The sequence below is a fragment of the Leopardus geoffroyi genome, chromosome B3, assembly GCF_018350155.1.
Source record: "Leopardus geoffroyi isolate Oge1 chromosome B3, O.geoffroyi_Oge1_pat1.0, whole genome shotgun sequence".
NCBI lineage: Eukaryota > Metazoa > Chordata > Mammalia > Carnivora > Felidae > Leopardus > Leopardus geoffroyi.
Window position 1 is genome coordinate 103107513 of NC_059337.1, and position 23870 is coordinate 103131382.

Below are 23870 nucleotides of genomic sequence, written 5' to 3' on the forward strand. Positions count from 1 at the left end.
CTCTCGATGTTATCCAGAAAAAATTGAGGGGAAGTTTTGTGTATGTGTTTTGCATGTATGTTCATTCCCTACTCTTGTGTGACAAATAGATTTTTTTATGATGTAGTTGTCTCTTGTTTCTGAAAGAAAGATGTTCTTTTATAACAGTATTGAAGCATAAAGACTAGTGTTCCAGGTAAAAGCTGGCATTTATTTCTACGTGTTACACTGGCTATCACAGTGCTCAGGTTTTCATTTTCTGTGGTATGTTTGCATAGCACTTAATGATATCCTGTACCAGTGGGCTAGGTAGACTTTCTGATCCCCTACTAATCTTGTTTTCAATTAGAGAACATGATAACCAGTGAGAACTTTGCTTTTTAACTTTCTAATTCTTTTCCCCTCAACATTTTATTTTGAAAAAATTCACACATAAAGAAAAGCTGAGGGGCGCTTGGGTGACTCAGTTAAGCGTCTGGCTCTTGATTTTGGCTCAGGTCATGATCTTACACTTCGTGAGTTTGAGCCCCACATTGGGGCTCTGTGCTAAGAGCGTGGAGCCTGCTTGGTATTCTCTCTCTCCCTCTCTCTCTCTGCTTGTCCCCTGCTCACGCTCGCTGTCTCAATATAAATAAACTTAAAAAGAAAAGCTGAAAGAATGGTGCAACACTCATACATCCTTCACCTGCTTGATCTCTTTATGTGTATACATGTATTTTGTTGATGTCAAACCATTTGAAAGTAACTTACAGATACCATGACATTTTATCCCAAAGCACTTCAATATGTATCTCTGAAGAACATAGTCATTCTCTTATAAATCCACAGTAGTATCATTATCACATCCAAAAAAACAAAAAAAACCAAGAAACAAAAAAATCCCTCAAAAAAGCAGTAGTTCTATAAAATCATCCAGTATTAAAACCATATATTCAAATTTTTTCAGTTTTACCACAGATACCTTTTTAGCTGTTTTTCCCAAACCAATCACAATTGTATGTGTTGTGTTTGTTTGGATAAGTCTTTTTAGTCTCTATAATGGCTTTTAAAGTTTCACTTCTTATAGTCATTTTATCTGACTTGGAAAGCTTCACATGACCTCAGAAAATCTCAGCCTGAAACTTTGTTCATTCATGGGGGAGAGTTGTAAATTCCAGTGCGCCTCACCTTATTAGCTTTATATTTTCTTGAGTAAAACTAATAAAAATGGATTCCCGGTGTTGTTCTTTTAAAAGTTTCCTAATAGTACTTTCTTTCTTTCTTTTTTTAAATATACTTTATTGTCAAATTGGCTTCCATACACTACCCAATGCTCATCCCAACAGGTGCCCTCCTCAATGCCCATCACCCACTCCCCCCACCCCGCACCCCCCACCCCCCGCCCCGTCAACCTTCAGTTTGTTCTCTGTATTTAAGAGTCTCTTAGGGTTTGCCTCCCTCCCTCTCTCCCTGTTTGTAACTTTGTTTTTGCCCTTCCCCTCCCCCATGGTCTTCTGTTAAGTTTCTCAAGATCCACATATGAGTGAAAGCATACCGTATCTGTTCCTAATAGTACTTTCAAATCCCTACATTATTCTCAGTTTGGTCTGAGGTTTTCACTCATATATTTTTAAATCCACCTCATAAGCTTCTGAATCCTGAGATTTTTTTCTTGTTTTCGATTACCATTAGTATAGTTGCTTTGATCCTGGTCAAAAGAGCAGGCTAGATCAAATAGAGTATATATTTTTGATGTTTGACAAATGTCTTCTGATTGCCTTTTGTTTCTTGTCTTAAAATGAATTTCTTCTTTCTGATCTTTTACAGAGTGAAGCAACTGGGAAGCTGTTCATTCAAGGATAACAGAAGGCATTGTATTATATTTTGCCAAATTAAAGCCTTATTTATGTTTTCACCCTTTCTACTTTGTCAGAAACACTGAACAGAGTTTTGTCTTTTCTAATCCTTGTTAGACTACTGATTTAAAGAGAGAAAAAAAAAAGCCAACTCTGTAGACACCTTCAGAGTTTAGTTTTATAATAAAAACTGTTTGAATAATTAGACCTTTACATTCCTGAAGATAAAATAAACATGTAATCTTTTATCTTATTTTGCTCAATAAAATTGTTCAGAAGATCAAAAGTGGTAAAGACAATATAAAATTTAACATTTTAATACTGATGTTGTACACTGTTTTACTTAACATTTTGGGGAGTAACTGCCTCTGACTTCAAGAAAACACTTTTTTGTTGCTAATGTAATCCGTTTTTTGTAATGGCGTCAGCAAATAAAGGGATGCTTATTATTCAGACTTGCTCCAATTTTCATTGCGCTGTAACAGATCTCATTAGTCCTACAGATCGACATGATTTAGAATACAGTTATTAACTGCAGCTTTTGGACAGGAAAGATAGGTGTTACTGTTCACACACCTTCTCTGAGGGGAGTTCTGGGTCTTCTCTGTGGCTGTGTGCAGTGTAAACTGTGTCCACACACCTTCTCTGAGGGGAGTTCTGGGTCTTCTCTGTGGCTGTGTGCAGTGTAAACTGTGTCCACACACCTTCTCTGAGGGGAGTTCTGGGTCTTCTCTGTGGCTGTGTGCAGTGTAAACTGTGTCCACACACCTTCTCTGAGGGGAGTTCTGGGTCTTCTTTGTGGCTGTGTGCAGTGTAAACTGTGTCCGGCAGTGCATGGGAAGGAGGAGGCACAAGAATACAGCTCTCAAACTCACCACTGCAGCTTCAGGTGGGAGAGCTCTCCTTTTACACTTCCTGTTACTTCCCTAACTAAGTTTTAGTTTCCGTCTTGTCAGGCACATGTTACATAGTTTGCATGTATTATTTTTTGTTGAAGAGAGTTTTAATTCATTAAATAATTTTATGAAAGCACTGGACCCTACAGATGCTAAATAACCACTGAAAGATCTCTTGTGCCATTGAGGGTTTTTTTGTTTTGGTTTTTTGATTTTGGGTTTTTTTTCTTTTTTTCTTTTTTCCTTCCTTCCTTCCTTCCTTCCTTCCATCCATCCATCCATCCATCCATCCATCCATCCATCGAGTATTAAAGTGCCTGTTAGGCCATACTATGGCCTCCTTGCTTTTTCAGTAATGCTTTTACCTAAAACTCTCTTCTCTTGGATATGTCTTTGCTTCTTCATCTTGAAATCTGTTTGAATGTCACCTTTTTTATCAGGTCTTTCTTGACCTTCCAGTATCCCCCTTGCCTCCCTATCCACCTACCTACTTTTGTCTATGATGTTTATAAACTCCAATGTATACTTGGTCACACCTCTTCCTTCCACCAGAAAGTAGCTCCATGAGGACAGGAATCTTCTCTTCTGTTCTTTGCTTTTTCCCCAGTCCTGGGAAAGTGCCTGGCACTTATTTGTGCTCAGGTAATGAAATGAATGAATGGATGAAATTCGTTTTTATAGTTTGAGGATTATCTAAAGTGGTGCCTTCTAACCTTTTCACATCACACCATGCACACCAAATAGTATTTCTAAATTATGTAGAAATAAACTGGAGAGGGTTGCTCATGGCCAGTGATGACTGGCCTGAGGACTTGGACTACCCCACACCTTACCTAGCTGCTTTCAGCAAACGCCTGGAAAATTGATCTGAAGGCCAGATACCATATCATCATCATCACCATCATCTCTCTCTCTCTCAATCTTTTTCCTCTGCCGTTGTCTATAAGGATAGCTATGTCCCTGCCATCTGAAAAAAGCAAACAAATCCCGCCTTTCTTACAACCTCTTGCTCCTCTCCTTTCAGAGCTTAGTTCCTCCAAAGAAATTTGTAATTGTACTATTTTTCAACCTCCTCGTATATTTGAATGTTTGAAAAAATAATTGCAAGAGACTAAGGATTCAATCCAATCTCATTAATTTGTGTCCCCTCCCTCAGGATCCTAAGCAAGTATGCATTCATCCTTTTGCATCTGAAATGGCAGGAAGTTCACAACATTGCCTGTTTATGATTTAGGACAGTTTTGTAATTGTCTCTTCTGTCCTCCACTGTCCACTTTTCCCCAGTGTGTTCTAAGCAGATTGCCCAGAGAAGAAAGGAGCATCGAGAGAGAGTCCTATGTCCTCCATCTCTAGTGACTCCCTTTGCCACTGTTGCAGCCAACTGAGGCCGGAAGCCCTAAGAAATTTCCTCAGGTTGAAGAGAGCCTACAGGAAGGGGAGAATGACCACTGCACAATGTGAACAAAATCATGCATGGTAAAAGATCCATTTAAAGAGCGAGATAAACTCATGGATTTTAGTGTAACAGTACAAAAAGCTCACTCATTGGGTTTCAGACTCCACTTAGCAATTAATCTTTAAGAAATTACAACATGTAGAGTTGTGCTATTGTGTCAGAGAATATCCACGCTGTCTGAATGACTGCTCCTCTGTTTTCCAGTGAGGCCAGATTTCCTTGGTATGCTCCAACCCAGACAGCATACCACAGCAGACTGCATGCAGAAGCAGGTGTCTTTTATTAAGCCAGATAGTAAGGAAATTTGCAAACATGTAATGCCAGTTTTCTCACCATTGTTTTGGTTGGTTGGTTTTGGAAAATGAAGTTACATTTCACAAAAGCATGTTCATTATGTTATTTTAAAATAGGAAATAAACATCTACATTTTTCTTGGTTTCAATTTCTAATATGTTGAATATTCTAGAAATACCAAAACCAAAAGCTTTTGAAAGTGTAAAGGAATTCTGAGACCAAACATCTTAGAGCTACTGGTCTTTAGCATGTTGTTTTGTCCAGCACTTTTTAATTGTACTGAGCAATTCTGTCAGCACTTTCTGGTTGTAGTTTGTTTTATACTTAATCCATTTATTAATTTAAAATGATAAAAACGTTTTCAGTCTGTTTTTGGCTTATTTTCTGCTGTGCCAACTTCTTGTTTTTAAAATTTATTTTCAATTTTCTTGTCATTTTTTATTTTTTAATTTTTTTTTAAATGTTTATTTATTTTTGAGACAGAGAGAGACAGAGCATGAACGGGGGAGGAGCAGAGAGAGAGAGAGGGCGACACAGAATCTGAAGCAGGCTCCTGGCTCTGAACTGTCAGCACAGAGCCCAACGCGGGCCTCGAACTCACAGACCATGAGATCGTGACCTGGGCCGAAGTCGGACGCTTAACCGACTGAGCCACCCAGGCGCCCCTCTTCTTGTCATTTTAGATTGTAAGTTCTCTGTTACTACTTTATACCCCACAGATTTTGATATGTAGGGATTTTTTTGTCTTTCAGTTCTTAATTTTATTTATTTTTTTTTACATTTTATTTATTTTTGAGAGAGAGCACAAGTGGGGGAGGGGCAGACAGAGAGAGAGAGAGAGAGGAGAGGGAGAGGGAGACACAAAATCTGAAGCAGACTTCAGGCTCCGAGCTGTCAGCACAGAGCCCGACACGGGGCTCAAACTCACAAACTGTGAGATCATGACCTGAGCCGAAGTCGGACGCTTAACCGACTGAGCCACACAGGGGCCCCAGTTCTTAATTTTTAAAAAATCGTAAATATTTCAGACATACAGAAAATCATGGAAAAAACCTGTGGAGAAAATCATGGAAAAAACAATGGAGAAAAACCTGTGTATCCCCTCGGTATAAAATATTAACATTCTCTTCTATTTGCATTTAAAAAAAAAAATAAGGGGGGCGCCTGGGTGGCGCAGTCGGTTAAGCGTCCGACTTCAGCCAGGTCACGATCTCGCGGTCCGTGAGTTCGAGCCCCGCGTCGGGCTCTGGGCTGATGGCTCAGAGCCTGGAGCCTGTTTCCGATTCTGTGTCTCCCTCTCTCTCTGCCCCTCCCCCGTTCATGCTCTGTCTCTCTCTGTCCCAAAAATTAAATAAACGTTGAAAAAAAAAAATTAAAAATTAAAAAAAATAAATAAAAAATAAGGTACAGTTTAAATATCTTGTATACCCCTCCCTGGTCCCATTTCCCTCCCTCTCCAGAGGTAGCCAAAGGTGATGTTTATCATTTAATTTCACATTGTTATACAATTAACACCCATGTATCCAGAAACAATATGTTTTGCACATTTTTAAATTTTATATAAATTATTCTATTTGCTTTACTTGTTCAATATTAGCTTTAAAATTTATACATGGAGCTTTTCTTCATTTTTATAGATATCCCACAATTTATTTGTGTATTCCTCTAAGGGACATCTAAAATATCACTACATTATGAAAATTTTATCTAACTTCGATTTCCTTTATGCCAAGAGATTTTTTTTTTTTAGTGTTTTTCACATCCTAGATTTTTAAAGTATTGTTTCTTAGTATTATATTTGAGTCTGTGAACATAACCTGTATGACACCAATTTCCTGAATTTGTGAAGACTTTAGAAGAAAGAAAAACTGTAAGCCAAAAAATAAAATTATTTAGTTTTGGTTTAGAGTAAAAGAGGTTATCAGCAAGAATATTAAGCTTTGGCAGGAAATGATTTCATTATGTGAAGTCATTTGAAATCTCAAATTACCAGGCTCATTCTTATCCTCTTCAGTTAGAAAATAAGAATTGGGTAGTAGTTATTTTCTGGTGATCCCAGGAACACAGGAAACAGTCAAAGAGGTGGGGGAAGGTCTTATCTACATTTACATTTATGCGTTCTCTTGCTATGAAGAATCCAGAAGTTATGACTTTTTTAGTTCAGAGCAGGTTCTTCCTGAACTATTCCAGAGTTCTTGGGATTTCGTTCAATGCCAAAATACAAAGTTTCTGTTTTCTACTCAATGTACTATTCATTTCAAAATCAATAAAATACGGTATTCTAATCCATAGACCATAGTTGTGGGAAATGGAAATTCACTTACGTTGATGAATTGTGTTGACTTGTGCAGGCTTTTCGGCCCTGGGCATCTAGTTTTTCTTGTTCGCTGTGCAAGTAGTAAAAAGATGTGGCTATAGTAAATTCTAACCCAAATATAATAATGCGTTTTCTTCAGTTGCTTTGTTGCCAATGGCCAATATTTGTAAATATTCCAAGCAACTGAAAAGAATGGATATTTTCTTTAAGTTATTTTTATTATTATTTGTATTTTTAGAGAGAGAGTGCAGGGGAGAGGGGCAGAGGCAGAGAGAGAATCCCAAGTAGGCTCCACACTCAGTGCAGAGCCCGACACGGGCCTCCCTCCCATAACCCTGGTATCATGTGAGCCAAAATCAATAGTAGGATGCTCAACTGACAGAGCCACCCAGGCGCCCCAACAATGGATATTTTCTATTTGCTACATTCAAATTTGTTAAGGGATACATTCCTACCATGTTTCTGGTTTATTAGGTCTTAGATGGGGTCAAGAATTTGCAATTTAGAGAGTTCCACGTGATGCTAATGTGGGTTTGGGAACAACACTTTGAAAATCATGCAGTATGGTTTTCAATTTCCTTCTTTTGCATTTTCTTGGCAGTTTCTTGTGAAATGACAGTTCTCGTTTTCAAACATTGCTAAGGATTTGCTATTTATTTTTATATCATTTCTATAATTTCTACAAATTTGGGGAGGGGGAAAGAGATTGTAGCATGTCGATCTACTATTTGGAAAACGCTTCTCCCAAAGCCTAAAAAAGGTAAAGTGTTAATTGGTGGTTTTCTTGGTGTTCTTGGTGTTACTTGATATTTCCTGGTTATGCCACACAGGTATTTTTTTAAAAAAAACAAGTTCACCTTAAGCCTTTTTCCTTGTTGGTGAATTTCTTTATCCCCCTATTCCAAGCCTGAATATGCATGAATGTTATTCTCCCTCTGACTAATGTTAGAATTTTTATCTCCTTAGGAACAATCAGGTGGAATAATTTTTTTTTCCTCTTGATACCAAGGACATGATTTATGCAACCAACAATGTGAGGATGGTATAGAAACTCAGATATATAAGACTCTCAAAGAATCTTTGCCTTGATATCCTCTTGGGGACAGTCTGTACAGACTTGGTTTTCTGTCAGGTGAACATGTCCAATCAGATGGAACAGGTGTTTCTAACAAACTTTTTGACTGTAACTTGATGCCTATTTTGAATAAACTAATTTCATTTCCTACCATACTTGCATAGAAGGTACAAAACTTTCTCATATGTGCTCAACTGGTTTTCATGCTATGAGTGGCCCTAACAGACAGCTGGCCCTGAGCTCTCTTACAGCGGCGTTAGAAAATGACTGCAATCACTCCTAGCCGCGATTTTCTGTCGTCTGCACCCTGTAGATGTCCCTGCTTATCCAGTGACTGTAGACCAGCTCTGGCCCAGGGCCACCCAGTGGACTTCTGTGCCCTCACTGGGCCGCAACAACACCTTCTGTGAGGCTTGAACTCCAACCCTTCCCTCCAAGCTGTCCTTCAATATGAACTCTCTCTCAGCCCCCAGGTGATGTTTAGAGTTACTTTTACTCTGTTACAGGTCATCCTCTGGCATAATGAATAATTCTTTATATTAAACTTGACCTGTTCAAATTTTGTGGGGTTTTGTCTCCTGATTTGACCTTAACTGATACACCTGCCAAACCTCCTCTCTCAGATTCTCATTCTTACACTGCCATGTGTTTTCTTACCACTGACCCAGTGTCTCTCCTTGCTTTGTTCTCACCTCAGCCTTTGTACTTCTCCCTTAGAAAAGAGATGCCCTCATCCATTCTTTAAAAACAAAACAAAACAAAAAACCCCTCGCTTGAATCTAATGCTGTCTAGAAATACTGCCTCTCCTCTTTGCTGCCAACCATACACCTCCAAGTCCCTCGTCCCCATTTGTTGAAAGTTGGCATCCACTTTATGGCCTTCTTTCCAGTACAAGCTCCACAACTATCATTAGTGATTTGGACTTCTACATGGGTCCCCTTGCTCAGCAGTCTAGGCTTCAGTTTCTCCGCTTTGACTTATAGAGTTTACTATGGCTGCTGTAACAAATTACCGTGAACTTAGTGGCTTAAAACAATACATACTTCCGGGGCGCCTGGGTGGCGCAGTCGGTTAAGCGACCGACTTCAGCCAGGTCACGATCTCGCGGTCCGTGAGTTCGAGCCCCGCGTCGGGCTCTGGGCTGATGGCTCAGAGCCTGGAGCCTGTTTCCGATTCTGTGTCGCCCTCTCTCTCTCTCTGCCCCTCCCCCGTTCATGCTCTGTCTCTCTCTGTCCCAAAAAAATAAACGTTGAAAAAAAAAAATTAAAAACAAAAACAAAAAAAAAACAATACATACTTCCTCACAGTTCAGAGGCTGGAAGCCCAAAATGAGTTTCACGGACTAAACGTGTCAGCAGGGTTCGTCCCTTCTGTAGGCTCTTGAGGAGAATCTGTTCCCTTGCCTTTTCTGGCTTTGGAAGGCCTCCCGCATTCCTTGGCTGGGGAGCAGCCCTTGCTTGTGTCATTCTGAACACTTGCTCCTGCTGTCACATCTAATTCGTGCTCTTCTTGCCTTCCTCTGATAGAGACCCTTGTGATTATATTGAAGACCCACCTGGATAATCCAGGATAATCTTCCCATCTCAAAATCCTTGATTATAGCTGAAAACCCCCATTGCTATGTAACATAGTTAGAGGTTCTGGGGAATTCGGATGTGGCTGTGTTTGGGTAGGAGGGCGTTATTCAAACTAGTGCAACTCCAAAGACCTTCATTTCTTTCTTTGAACCTTGTAATTATTCTCCAAAGACCTTCATTTCTTCAACACCTGTAACCACACCTTGAACCTTGTAATTATTCTCCAACACTGTATCGTCTGATACAATCTCACATCATTCTTAACGCCACCGTTCCTGTCATTTGCTCTCATGGAGGCTTTAGCCCCTCGATAACCTTTTCAAAAAAAGTCACAATGCCTGCTCATATTATCCCTTGCTTGATGGTCCAACATATCTACAGCTCTTTTGTGATATATTGAGTTCCATGACCCCCTCATCCCTCACACATCCTGGCAGAGAGCTCCAAACCTGTATATTACAGTGGAAGCTATGTGTGAAGTGGGGTGAGATACTGAAAATGGAATATAGGGGGAAAGGACGCTGGACGCTGATGCTCTTAATTCCCACGTCCACTCTGATGGCATAAAAGGGTTCAAAGTTAGAACAAGTTGAGAGGGAATTTTTCAGAGATTGCTTTTATCGGGCCGTGAGTCCCATCTCCACCAAGGGGGAGAAATAGGTGGTGGGTGGCAGGGAGAATCATTCATCTCCAGTCAAGAGGGAAGGCTTTCAATGGGACCATCTCGACAACTTGTAATGAAGGCATCTTCTGCATTTGGAAAACAGTGGACTGGCGAACGACTCATGGAAAATCCAAAGGCCAAAAGATGGCCACTTGGATAGCAGGTTAGGGGAGAGTTGGCTATGCTGGATGGCCTGCATTACCCAAATTTTTCAGAATGAAAGATGTGTGGATACCCACCATGGACCGGACAGGAGGCACAGGAGGGAGAAAGCCAATGGGACTGTATTGGATTCTGTCCAGAAGGACCATCTGGAGGAGGAAAAGACCCCAGCAGACAAAAGCCAAAGGTACCAGCAGATGCCTAGTAGTTGAAGAAGTAAGCAGCAAGTTGGAATAGAGATGCTCTTGCCCTCAGGGAAGTGGAGGTGAGAGGTCTCTGTGGCTAAGAATGCAGGATCAGGGTTGATGGAGCCACACCAAAGAGCTCAGATCCCAGAGTCAGTGCTTGGAGGACAGCTATGCAGAAGCATACTGTGGGGGAGAGAAATAATCTAACTTTAGCCGCTGGGGCTTATCTGTTGTCACAGCATGTTACAGCCTTTTAGTGTGGTCCCACATACAGCACAGCCATTTACCCCAGAGTCATGGTGAGGAAAGTGAGATGCCACATGTACAGCGCCTGGCACATGTTGAGCCCTGGGTAATGTTATTCTTCCTCCCTCCATGGTGAACTAGATGAGCCTCATACGGTAAACACTTGCAAGAGACTGGCACATGTACTGAAGTATGTCTATGGCAGGGGTATTGGGCCCTTACTGCCAGGAAGCCAATTTAGATCCTTTGAGCACCATCTCTCAGCCTAATTTATCGGTTTGTCTTACTAATTTTGGTTCCAGTATTAGGATTATCTACAGATCTCAACAGAAAGTGGCTTCTTGGTATTGGGCCATATCAAGGTTAAGCACATTCCTTTTTGGCTTCACTTCTAGGGTGTTTTTTCTTCGCTTGTTTTTTTTTTGGGGGGGGGCTAGGAATAAAGGCACTTCCCTATAAATATGGGTATACTACAATGTGTTTATGGCAGATGTGTGACTTTTATTCATTCAGTGAGTTTTTATTGTAAGTCTTCTAGAAGTCAGGCAGAAGGTCTGGGGCTGGGACATAGCAGAGAACAAGAGACATGGTGGTGTCTTCACAGAATTCAGGGGGCCCCATGGAGTTACAAATCATGGAAACTCCAGTGGGAGAGCCATGAGCCAGGTCAGGGCTGGTTCCTAGGAGACACAACTATCTAAACTTTGGCCTAAAGTGGGAGGCACAAAGAAGGGAATGTAGGGTGGGGAGTGATGGAGTGGGAGGAGATGGTGGAGCAGGAGGTACAGGAGATAGGAAAGGATAATGTTAGGTATGTTTCCACGTTCATCTAAATAATTCTCTCCCATGCTTGAGCAGGTACATGACAGTGATGACAATTCTGTGCCTAATGTTTTACTCTCAAAGCATTTCTGAATGAGAACCAGCACATCAATCATGGCACTCATTTATGGATTGTGAATTAGGAATCAAGACTCAGCTTAAGCATACCTTAGTTTGTTCAGGCTCCTATAACAAAATGCCATGCTTATAAAACAAATTTATTTCTCACAGTTCTGGAGGTTGGAAGTCTGAGATCAGGGTGCCAGCGTGGTGGAGTGAGTGCTGGCTTCCAGGTCATAGATTTCTCATTCTGTCCCCACATGGTGGGAGGGGCAAGGGAGCTCTCTTGGGCCTCTTTCATAAAGGCACTAATCCTATTCACGAGTGCTCCTTCCTCATAACCTAGTCACCTCCCAAAGGTCCCACCTCCTAATACCATCCCCTGGGGATGAGATTTCGACATATGAATTTTGGAAGGTTACATTCAGACCATAGCAAGCATGACACCTGCTTTGAAACTTTCCTGACCTGTCCCCCCAACAGCCACACCCAACCTCCCTCTCCTTTGCTGCCTCCCGCTTTTCAGGGGCTGAAAATCCAAATACTTTTCCAGGTTCCTTTTCAGGTAAGGGTGGTGATGTAACCCAGATCTGGGCTGGGAACCCTAAGTAGAAGTCTACAGGAGAGGCTTATGGAAATGCAAAATCTCTCTTGGTTGAAAAAGAAGAAGAAAGGAAAAGAATATGTGAGCTGATCTAGCCCCTTTGCCTTTTCCCTTTTTCCTGCCTTGAACACAGACACAATGGCCGGAGATGCAGCAGCCATCTTGTGGCATGAAGGACAAACCAAAGAAGTTGCAGAAGAATAAACCCCCAAATCTTTGAAACTCTGACACACCCTTGTGATTTCTCACCTCCAGACCTCTGAGCATGTTTTAAAAAAAACAAAATCCTAAAAACTGTGTTTAAACCACTACAGTGGTTTGCAGTGCAAACCAATCCTAATGGTTATACATTGCTGGGCAGAATCTGGCGGTCCTTTGATTTTCTGCCTTACATGTTGCACAGTCTTCCATTCCACTATCACTAAGTATTATTTTTGGTTTGTCTGTCTGACTTTCCCAATGCTGAGAGTTCTTTGGGGTTAGGGATTATTACCATTTTGGTGACCCCAAAGCTACTCAGTGTCTGGCACATAATAGCAGCTTAGTAATATTTTGTTAAATGAGCGAAGGACTGAATGAATAATGTGGTCATGTGGAGGATGGTGTGGGGAAGGAGACATTAGTGGCAGTGAGGTCAGTGAAGAGGTTGCAGCAGTAAGAATCCAGGCAAGAGGCAGTGAGACCATGAGCTAAAGCAGGACCATGCAGATGAGAAAAAGGATGGATTCAGGGGTTATTTAGGAAGCACAAGGGACAGGACCTGGTAAGGGCTTGGGGAAGCGAGGGGGGAAGAGGAAGAGCTCTAAGATGGCCGAGAGCCCTTTAATGCATGGCGGGTTTGGGTGTCCTCCCAGTTCTGTGGTCTTGGGTTGCTCAGACGTATAGGTACCTTAGTCACCTCCTCTGAAAACTAGGGATAACAGTAACGCACACTTAAGTTTGTTGGAGGAGGCAAATGACTTACTTAGCACCTGTAAACTGCTTATAACAGTGCCTGACACATTGTGTTTGATGCATGTTATCAGTTGTCACCACCATCATCATCGATATTGGGGTAGGAGAGCAGGAAACCAGGCAGGTTGTTGAAAGAGAGGAGGGTGAAGGGGAGTTCAGGAGGAATGGGAAGGAGGATCCAAGCAGCTAGCAGAGTGACTTTAGAAGGCTCAACAGCTTCTCGGGTCTCGTCCCCTGGAAAGAAAGACTTTATTTACAGTGGGACTGAAAGTCATTTAATGAGCTCAAGAGAAATGGGATTAGGCGCAGCCTGCTTTTATTCAAGACTTGTGTCAACTGGTTATGCTGCTTTGATTATTGTTTTAAACATGTCCCAGGAGGGGGGTTGGGGTAAGAAATGAAGAGTTGAGGATGCTCACTTTTAATGGTGAAGCATTGTAAGCTATTCTTGGCCACAGTAGGAATCTCAGGAGGGTTGTGCCTAACAGATTTCTGAAACGATTAATGAAACCTAAGAGCAAGAATAACCTAAGAGGCACCATGTGAGGGCCATTAGCCTCGAGGCAGTGGAGGACCCTGCACGATCAGGCAGGGTGAAATGGCAGGGCAATAACCACGCTCTCTTATTCCTGCAACCAGAGGCCTTTGACTAGGTTACATGGGAACAATGACAAATTTCCACTTACTGAATGCCTAAGAGGGTCCGGTATTTTACACATAACTTTAATCTTCTTGACTTCTCTGCGAGAGTTGTTATTACGATGCCCATTTTAAGAATGAGAAAACTGAGGACTGAAGAGGTTAAATACCATTTCCAAAATCCACCAACCAGGAAGAGGTAGAACCAGGATTCAAAACAGGTCTGGCCAAGATTTGGCTGTTTCCTTTTCACTGTGTTGTAGCTCATGACACCGCTGCTCAGGAATTTTATAGGCAGAGTTCTTGCCAGGGGGTGCTTTTCAGCTCATACTTTATCTGGAAGTTTACAGGAAGAACAGAGTATAAACGCTCTATCATGTCTGAATCATGGGCAACACATGTGAATAGAATACTTCAGTTCAACCTAATAGACATCTGTTGTGTGCGAATAGATGGTTTCTGATTCCCAAGTGGCCCCGGCCTCTGGGGATTGGGTCTGCAGAGTGGGTGTTCAGCTTATTAAAGTTCCATTGGCCCTTGGTGTGGGTTTGCAGGGCCGACCTGAAGCTCTGAAGGAGTTGAGACCATGATGGAATTTCCTGCTTGCCCCTTTAGGGACTGGAGTATGAGATCGCTAGCCTCGCTGCAGAGATGCATGTATGGGCTTGATTGTGTGTGGCTGATGTCTTGCATCCCAGCGTGTGAGTTTCGTAGGGTATCTTTCTACTGTGCTGTAAAAGAATTCTGGTCCTCCACACCATGGAGGTGGCAAGGGTGGTGTTTTCTTTAGAAGGAGGTATCAGGATAAAAACATTTCTGTAGTCCCTGATTTCGCTTTTTTCTTTCTCCCCAGCTTGTTATCTCATAAGACCTCAAAGGGACCTGGTGGGGTCTTGACCCCACCATGGAGCAGAGGCAGAGGGTAATGCTCATTAGGAGGGCTGCCTGGGTGACATCTGTGGTGTCAAAGGTGTTTGCTCAGGAACAAAGTGCTCTTCATCCTGAACATCTGCTCAGTCTAGGTGCTGGACCTATTTTTGGTAGCCAAGTACAGGAATTACTTTGCACCATCCCCAATAGATCTCATGAGCCTGTAACTGCTCTAAACCTTTATGGACTTTTGTGTGTGTGTGTGTGTGTGTGTGTGTGTGTGTGTGTGCGCGCGGGGGGGGGGGGGACAGAGAAACTCTCATAGGAACGGAAGGAATAGCAAGAAAGGGTGTCCTGTGGGTTTGCATGTGGCTCTAGGCTTGAGACCAAAGGTGAAGGAGGGCAGAAGAGGACTGTTGTAATACCAAGGTTCTTTAGAAGTGAAGTGTATGACAGATCATAAGCCAGGCCAAGATAGAAGAAATAGCTGGAAGATAAGGATAATTGAACAAAGGAAAAGTATATTTAAATACTTACTAGCAACATGTTTTTCAGTTTCAGGGAAGAAATGCCTCTGAGCAGGTCCAGAAACCATAAATGGATATCTAAGCAAGTGGAAACCCCTCCTCAAAGATGCCTTTAACAACAGCAGCAGCAACAGAGTCATGAAATTTTTACAGGCCTTAGCTCACACCACGCACAATGCACAACTAGTATAAAAATATGACTCATTGGGTCCTTATTACATCTCTGTGATACATGCGGTCTCAATCCCATTTCACACACAGAAATGGAGGCACAGGGTATAAGCCACCGGCTGGAAACCACAAAGGGATGCACGGTGGCACGAGGCTTCAAATGCAGGTTCGGCTCTAAACTCCTAGCTTGTTCTCTTTTCCCTGTTTTGATGAATAGGCCCCAAAGCAATGTCAATGTGAAGCAATTGGTGGTAGAATACACCTGCCCATTTCACGGGGCTGTCATCAGGATGCAGAGATTTTGTGTGTGAAAGCAATTTGGGGAACGTGCACTTCTATACAAGTTAAAAAAAGCATTAATATTGTCATTGGGTCATGTAATTTTCTGACTGTTGATGGATTCTTAGTGTACATCCCATTTGCAATCACTAGGGGGAGGCAACAGACAATGCATATAAGCAAACTTTGTCTTGGAAGGGAAGTGTATTTTTCTTGTAAATGATGCTCATGGATTTAAAACAGAAAAGCAAAGGTTTGTATTAGGGACTGGTAGCCATTCTCATCAAAGTTTGATCTTGTGCTTTTATTGAAGTGTTTTCACAAAGGCATCTTAGACTCTCACGAATCCTTTTGAGTAGTGGGTGTTGCCCAAAAAAATGAATGGATGATATTAAAGGCTAAGCATTGACTCTCCTTGTTCTCTGGCTTGTTTTCTTGCCTTTTGTCTCCTTTGTGATCATTTCTGTTTTTTGTTTTTGTTTTTAGGTTCAGTTTTCTCCTTCTTTCTCTCCACTTCATTTCACTGCAGTAAGGTACGTTCTTGACCCCTCTCATCCCTTTAATGGTGCTCTCCTGAGCTGGCCTTTTTGACTGTTGTATATAGACCATTTGATGGCTATTTCTAGGTCATTGTCATCTGCATTTTTCTCTGATTTGTTCTTTTCTCCTTATGTTCTTCTAGAATTCTTCAGCTCCCTTCTACTAGGTGGAAGGCATATTGGATTAGGAATTCAAGCCCTGTTAGGAATTCGAGTCCTGTTGCATACACCTTCCTTACTAGTTAGTTGACCTTAGGCCATAGTAGAATCCCACTGAGCCTTTGTTTCAGGGGTAATTATAATTTCCATATTTACCATCAGCCAAAACACTATTTTTTAACCTAGATTAATCAGGCTCTTGTCTCTACTGTTTAAGCAGAATTATCTAAATAGTCCATGTACGTTTCTACTTTGAAGTATTTCTGGGAGTCAGTCTCCAGGTACTCACAAAGAAGTCTCTACCTGTAGTGTCTGTTCTGTTTTGCCAGGTACAGATAATCCCCCAGCCATAGTAGATTCTTCTGTGGCTTCTCTGGAACCAAAGCTATATGGGGCTCTGTTGCTAAAGGAAAGAGTGGCTCTCTTACTTTTGTGTTACCACCTGTTAGAAGGGTCCCAAAGCAGCATTGTTAGAACTTCCATGTAGAGTTGCCTCTCTCACATCGAGGACTGGCTGGAGGTGGATTCACATAGTAGCCCCGCACTCTTATCTTGAGAACCTCTATCTCCTTTAACAACCAAGGCCCAATCAGTTGTGTTGAATACCCCTACCCCTTAGGACGATTCCTACCTTGCTATATCCCTCTGAAAACAGGTTGTTTGTGAGGCAAAACAAAATTTCTGAATCCATCAGAGGACAAATCTTGAGTTCTTTCTATGAGACTTCCCATGCACATAGACTGTTGTTAGGCCTGTTCCTATGGCTCCTGAACATGTCTGAACTCCAGTGGTGGACAATGGGAAGCTCTGGCTGAATATGAGATCTCTGTTTTAGTTGAAACCATAACTATCCTCTTGTCCAGTCCTTCATGGTTCTTCTTCCTTCTTCCGCATTTCCCTCAATCTGTTTCTTTCATTTTCAATATCACTCTATGTGTTTAAAGAACAGCTGAAGGGGACATGTCAAAAGGACACATGATTTGCTTAAAGGGGTTCCCCTAACCAAATTTGGGACAATTGGAATATCAAAATTAATAATGACAGTAATGTATAGTAACACATTGCATTAAAAAAAGAATCTCCAGTCTACATTTATACTGAATAAAAGAGGGAGGGGTGAAGGAAAAGCCTTTCTTTGCAGGAGAGTGCCAATTAATAACTCTAGAGAAATGACCGAATTACAAAACCACCATTTTCCAACCACGATCATAATAATTAACTTGTGCAGGAATTACTAATGGATGCTAGAACCATTGGGTGAAGGGTAGCCACGCGGTTTCAAAGCATCATCTCCCAGATCACTTACTAATTACAAAGGGAAAAAAGTCCTATTATGATGGAGAAATCTGGCAGACACCAGCTTAACTAAGTGATCAAACAATATCACCAAGAAAGGACAAATCAACCTCATGGCTTCTGGTATGACACATGAGGATACAATGCCACCCCCATGGGATTCTTGCCAAAAATGTTGAGCCTGAATCTAATCAAGAAGAAACGATGAAACATCCAAATCTGGGGACATTCTGCTAAACAACTGGCCTAGATTCTTCAAAAATACAATGTCATAAAAGACAAAATGTCAAGGAACTATTCCAGAGCAAAGAGATTATCAAGACATTTCAAATAAGTGCAATGTGTGATCCTTGATTGGATCCTGGATACTGAAGAAAAAGACTGTAAAGGACAGCATTAGGACACCTGAGGAAATCTGAATATGGCCAGTAATAGTATTATATCAATGTTAGAAATTATAATTTATATAATAAAGGGAAAATTAAAATTAAGTTAGAAATAAAGTGAAAAAAAGTATCATGCATTATTTGTGCATTTGTGTCTCAGAAAACTAATCTCAATGTTTTTCTAAAAGTCTCCAAATTTTATAGGCTGGTAAATATTCCTGTGATCCTGACTTGCTCCTTTTCTAATCTCTCTCAATTTTCTTTCCTTTATTTTTCAGTGACAGAGATCTCACAAAGAAGAGGGAAAATAATCAAGAAATGGCAATTTTAAGGGTAACTGGTATTATTAGCTGGTGTTTCTCTTTGAGACAATTGTGGGAGAGTCATAGCCTTTAATGGCAGAGGCCATTTCTGTTTTTACTGGACAAGTGCTTGTATAGCACTGGATTTGTGTAAGACATTTTTACTTCCTTTGGGGCTTAAAAGGCTGCTTATTTGAAAAAACAGCATTTCCTTTCTTTGCTCTTTCAGGCTGAATACCCAGGGCAGATGCTAGAACAAGGGAGGCTCTATAAATGGTTCCTATGGATCGCATAGTTCCTTGGGCTACATACCAGGCTGTGAAACCTCCAGTTCCTTGCCAAGAGGAGAAACGTTGCTATTTAAAAATCATCATCATTATTGCTATTGTTGTTTGAGTTCCAGAAGTCAAAAAAACCTGAAGGAGCATAAGACTGACTTCATAAACAATAGGATTGGAAAGACTGAATAACTAAGTAAGGGCAGTCTTTCTTGCCAAGTGCAAAATTTATTGGCTTTGGAGAAGCTTCTTTGGTTTTGTTTTTTGAGGTAGTAATAAATTGAATTTGATGTTAGGAGTATTTCAGAGAAAGGTACACACCATTAGAGCCCAGCACCAGAGGAGAGATGTCGATAGAAACCCCAGATAAGTCCAGGTGAGCCCAGAGCATGGGTGACCTGTGTTCCCTGATCTTGAAGACCTCAGAGGTGGAGAAGTCACAGCTGATAGGGGGACAGCCAGGAGACCCCAAGGAAGCCTGGTGGAGTCCTGGCATCCCATCTTAGTGCAATGAGAATACCTAAAGGTCCCATGCCCCCTCGAAAGGGCAAGGAAGGGCTGAGAGAGGCCCAGACTGATGAAGACACAGTATGCATTGATAATGATTTAAATTTGACAAGATTAAGTTCGCTGCCTTCAGCAAAATGGGGGCTCAGATACAGAAATTGATTTATATAAAATTAATGTTATACCTTGACAGTCTGGGTCAAAGGCTGTGAAATTTGGATGGCTATATCTATTTTGTTGGGCTTCGCTGGGGCCTGAACAAATGAGCAGGCATTGTTCTGGTGTTACCAAGAGTGGACTGCATCTGACTTTTCCTTGCCTGTTTTGCTCTGGATTAAAAGGCCTCCCAGGGCTGTGAGGCCAGATCCTCTATTTTAGCCCAGTTCTCCTGGCCCATCTGGAGATCCTGACCCAGAAAAGCTCTGAGTGGTTTGCAGTGGATCTTCCTCCATGTTTCCAGGGCTCACTCCCTATTCTCAGTCTGCATCCTGTGACCCAAGATAATGGATATGACTGTAAAGGTCCTGGGGACACAGGGACCCAAGGGTGCCCACGGTAGAAGACCATCCACAGTCCCTATGAAGCAGGAGGTTCTCTTCCATCCTGGGCAGCAGGAGCAGTTGCTGCAATTTCTTTCAGCCATGCACATAACTTTCCTGGCTGGTAGGGGTGCTCACATGTGAGCATTAGGCAGAGGAGTTGCTGTGAGCACAAGCACAGTGCATCCTGGGGTAAGGGGAAGCAGGCAGGGGGCTGGGGGGCTGGGGGGAGAGGGGCAGCATAGAGTGGGGGGACACGGGGGGGGAGTGAGGTGGGGGTGGAGGGTGGGCATAGGCTTTGGCTGCCAGCTCCCATCCTCCTCGCTCCTGCATCTTGTATAATCTCTCTACAGTATAAAAATCTGTGAGGGGAGGCTGCAGCTCGGAAAAACCACTAGCTCTGAGCTGTGGGGCCTTTTGGTAATTGTGAAGGAATCACGCAGGTGAGTGTGACTTTTGCGGACCCAAGAAAGTTACGTGGAAATCAGCAGCTTAAGTAGCCTTGTGGAAACTGCAATTCTGTTTGTATTCTGAGGCTTGGGGATTTTACATCTGGAATTACGAACTAGCCATTACCCAAGAGACTCACTGTTGTAGGAAACAGAATGCATCATTTGGGGAGGAGAAAATGGGATACCTCCTACATCCTCAGAAGAGTGTTGGCCAGTACCAAATGGCTCAAGGATGGTCATGGGGCCGGGGGCTGGCCTTTGGGGGTTGCAGCTATCTAAGGAGGTATTTGTCTATTTAAAAAAAAATTAATGTTTATTCATTTTTGAGAGAGAGAGAGAGAGAGAGGGCAAGGGCAGAGAGGGAGAGAGAGGGAGACACAGAATCTGAATCAGGCTCCAGGCTCTGAGCTGTCATCACAGAGCCCGATGCAGGGCTCAAACTCATGAACCATGAGATCATGACCTGAGCCAAAGTTGGACGCTTAACCAACTGAGCCACCCAGGCACTCTGGGATTTGTCTACCTTTAAGGACTTACTCCAGCTCCTCTTCCTCAGCACTCTGCTGCCCTCAGCACTCCAGATGGTGACAGCTGGATCATGCCTCCCTGCGCTCACCTTCTAATGGAGGGAGCAGCCATTTCCAGACGTGAAACACTATCCTAGAAAGGGTGCTAGGTGCAGGACACAAGCCAGCTGCCAGTTTCTTTACCTGGAAAAATGGGAGTGGGATGAAAGTGGATAAAGGAGGATGGCACATGGGAAAGGAGGTAAAAGATGCAGCTTATCATAAAGTACATTGACATGACAGCACAATGACAGTAAAGCAGGAGGAATAAATAAGTTTGTAAACAATAAGGTCAAATGCAGTCACGATTTACCTCCCAACTTTTTGGCAGCAAGGACAAAAAAATGAAGGATAATGATGGGCAAGAGAATTTCTATTTATTAATAACAATAGCTGGTATTTCTTGACTTCTAGGTGCTACTAAGGCACTTGCCAGAGAGAGAATGTCTCATTTCATCCTCACCACTCCTCTATGAAGAGGTTCTGATTTTATGCCCATTTTTATACAAGAGAGCACAGAGAGAGAAAGACATTACATAAGTGAGAAGTGGTGGCCTCAGTTACATTAGGCTGTCAGACTCTGGGGTCCAACCTAAAACCCTTGGCCTAATGCTGTGCTGCCTGCCTCAATATATGGAAAAGGGCACGCATACTTCTTTTTGGCTTCTTGATATGCATCATCAAACCAAGAACTAGAGAGGAGTCCCACAATTGCCCACTGGGCCCAAACTGATTTCATTTGGTCAATATTATGTTTGTGGATGGAAAGTGGAAAGCCTGTCTCAGAGAGCAGGTGCAACAAGGCACTAGGCATCTTCCATTGCTGAAGGTCACTTAGAGAGGCAGAGGGGCAGGGAGCTCTTTGCTTCACATTAGGCTGTAGAGAAGTCTCACTGTGAGAAGCCTTGTGGTCACCGGAGGCACATATTTCGGATCTCTATCGCACAACCTCCAGATTTTGCCGATTCCAGTGATGGGTTCAGAGTCAATGACAAGCTATGTTGAAAATCAGGAGCAAGGAATAATGATTTACTTTAACTAAATGTCATGTAGTTTTATCTGACACCTCTCAGATGACCTCTTCTTCTCTTGGCCTTGCCTGCTAGACGCAGCTGCTTACTCCATCTCAGCTGTTGTGGTGGGGATCGACTCTGGCAAGGCTCTAGTGGGGTTCTGATACCCAGAGTCTCTGTCTCCTCCCAGCACTTCTGGGCATGAATGAGCATCCTGCCACAGGTGTGTGTGGTGGGTGTCCTAGCTTTCTCAGGGCAGGGGCCATTCATTGCAACTCAGAAATTCAGGGAAGTTCAATGGGCCACATTTTGGCCAGTAAGACTAGAGATGAGTAAATTCTCTCTCCATTCTTCTCTTCGGTGGACAGCCCTGTGGTACATGGTTTTCCTCCTTGTAGCCTGACTGGAGATGTCATATGTGGCCAAGCAGGTACACCCATAAGACAATGGCTGTCTCTCTTTGAGACTTGTTGGGAAGCACTGGACAGCATAGTAAGACATGAGCTTGCATTTACTTCCCACCCTTCCCTGACTCACCCTCCTTTCCTTCCACTTTACTGCCCTGGCATTGAACTTCCCAGCTAAAGCATTAGCCTTTAATCCTTGCCTAAGGAATCTAGGCTAAGAGGAATCTAACATGGGCTTTAGAGTTCAAAGTGAAGTTCCTTCTGAATTTTTCATTTAGGCTACTGTCCTATGCCATTCAGTTTTCAGGGAAGGGACTGTGCCCATGGTCCAGAAAGTCCAAGAAGCAGAACCCAACGGCTATGTGGAGATGCAGGCTTTGATCAGGCAGACTGATCTCCACTGACTGCCTGACAAGTTTGGGATGGGGAATTCAGAACCAGAGGACTATGACATTTCCCACTATCTTTCATTTCCTTGCTGTTTACCTGGACCTGCCTTGATGCCTGCATCTTCTCTCTTTTGTCTATGCACTGGCAGCTATGCTTTCTGCCTTTAAATCTGTTGTACTGAGATGATCCAAATTGCTGTGACTGAGCCTTACATCATTCCTTCCTAATAAACTAAACGATGGCTCAGCCCCCAAAGACTGCATATCTCTGTTGTGAATTAATGATAGTAGCAAGTTACCATTATAACTTTCCATTCGAATCACTAGGAATGAATTCCTCTGCTCTGATGTGACTGCCAAATTCTTGTGGGACTCTTTCACAGATGAATCCTAGACAACTGAGCATCTTGTTGGCAAACAGAGAAATAGGAACTGGAACTTTTTCCCCTATGGGGACTAGGAAAATGCTGACAGAAGTCCTGGTGTCCACTGATAATGCTACCTTTCTTTAATCACTTGGTCCTCTGTTGGCCCCTAGCTGTAGACAAGTCTCACTGTGAGAAACCATGTGGTCACTAGAGACATATATTTCAGATCTCTTTCTATTGGCTCTCACACAACAATGACATGACCTAAGATTTCATGAGCTAATGAATTTCTAAAAATCCAACTTAAGTCTTTAGGGTTTAGGAAATGTCCCCAAATTCTGTAGATATCATAATGAAAATACCAGAGCAAAGCCACCCCATAGCAAAGTTGCTGAACCTCCATTCCAAGCTAATGATGAAGGGCTGTGTTGGTAATGTCAGTATGAAAGAAGCTGCCTTATTTGGGAAGAGAAAGGATTAGCTCATAACTTCAGAGTCCCTTAGGCTGGGTCAGATTGCAGATAAGATGGGGGAAGGTCTTTGAGGGTCAGGGAAAGCAACCCAACAGCGTATGATCCATGGTTTTGTCTTTTTCCACTTCAATCCTGAGGCAGAGAGGTACATTGTGAGGTCTATGCTCCTCAGACTGAGACGGGAGCTTCTCCTGGAGTCAGTGCTTGGAGGACAAGTCATTTAAAGTGATCCTGCTGGGATTTTCAAAGAAGTTCCTTTTGGGCATATGGTGTCTGGGGGCTCTGGCCTCAGAAGCAGCATATGGTGTCACCTGGGCCTGCCCTGGAAGGAGCTCAACAGTGGAAAGAGGGATGATGAAAGGCAAGGAACTGTGGTAAAAGTAAGGCACAGAGATGTCCCATGATGTCCAAAGATGAAGCATCAGTTTCTACAGAGAAGAGCTGCCCTGGTCCAGGAGTCAGAAGCAAGCTGAGTTCTGAGACCCCATTGCCCAAACCTTGGGTCTCTTTTCTCCATCTGTCATCAGTGCTGTCTCCCATTCTCCTTCCTGGCCAGTGAAACTCCCTACCCTTGTCTAGT

The 23870-nt window shown here is 42.6% G+C and overlaps 1 protein-coding gene across 10 annotated transcripts in view; it reads left to right on the plus strand.

Annotated features, from left to right (window-relative positions):
• The window catches only part of KTN1 (kinectin 1), a 109468-nt gene extending 107201 nt beyond the window's left edge, over nt 1-2267 (plus strand). For all 10 annotated transcript variants that reach the window (XM_045451050.1, XM_045451054.1, XM_045451055.1 and 7 more), the window contains one exon: nt 1786-2267. The gene's annotated coding sequence lies outside the window, so the exon portion shown is untranslated. The remainder of the gene's footprint in view (nt 1-1785) is intronic.
• Nucleotides 2268-23870: the final 21603 nt, after the last annotated feature.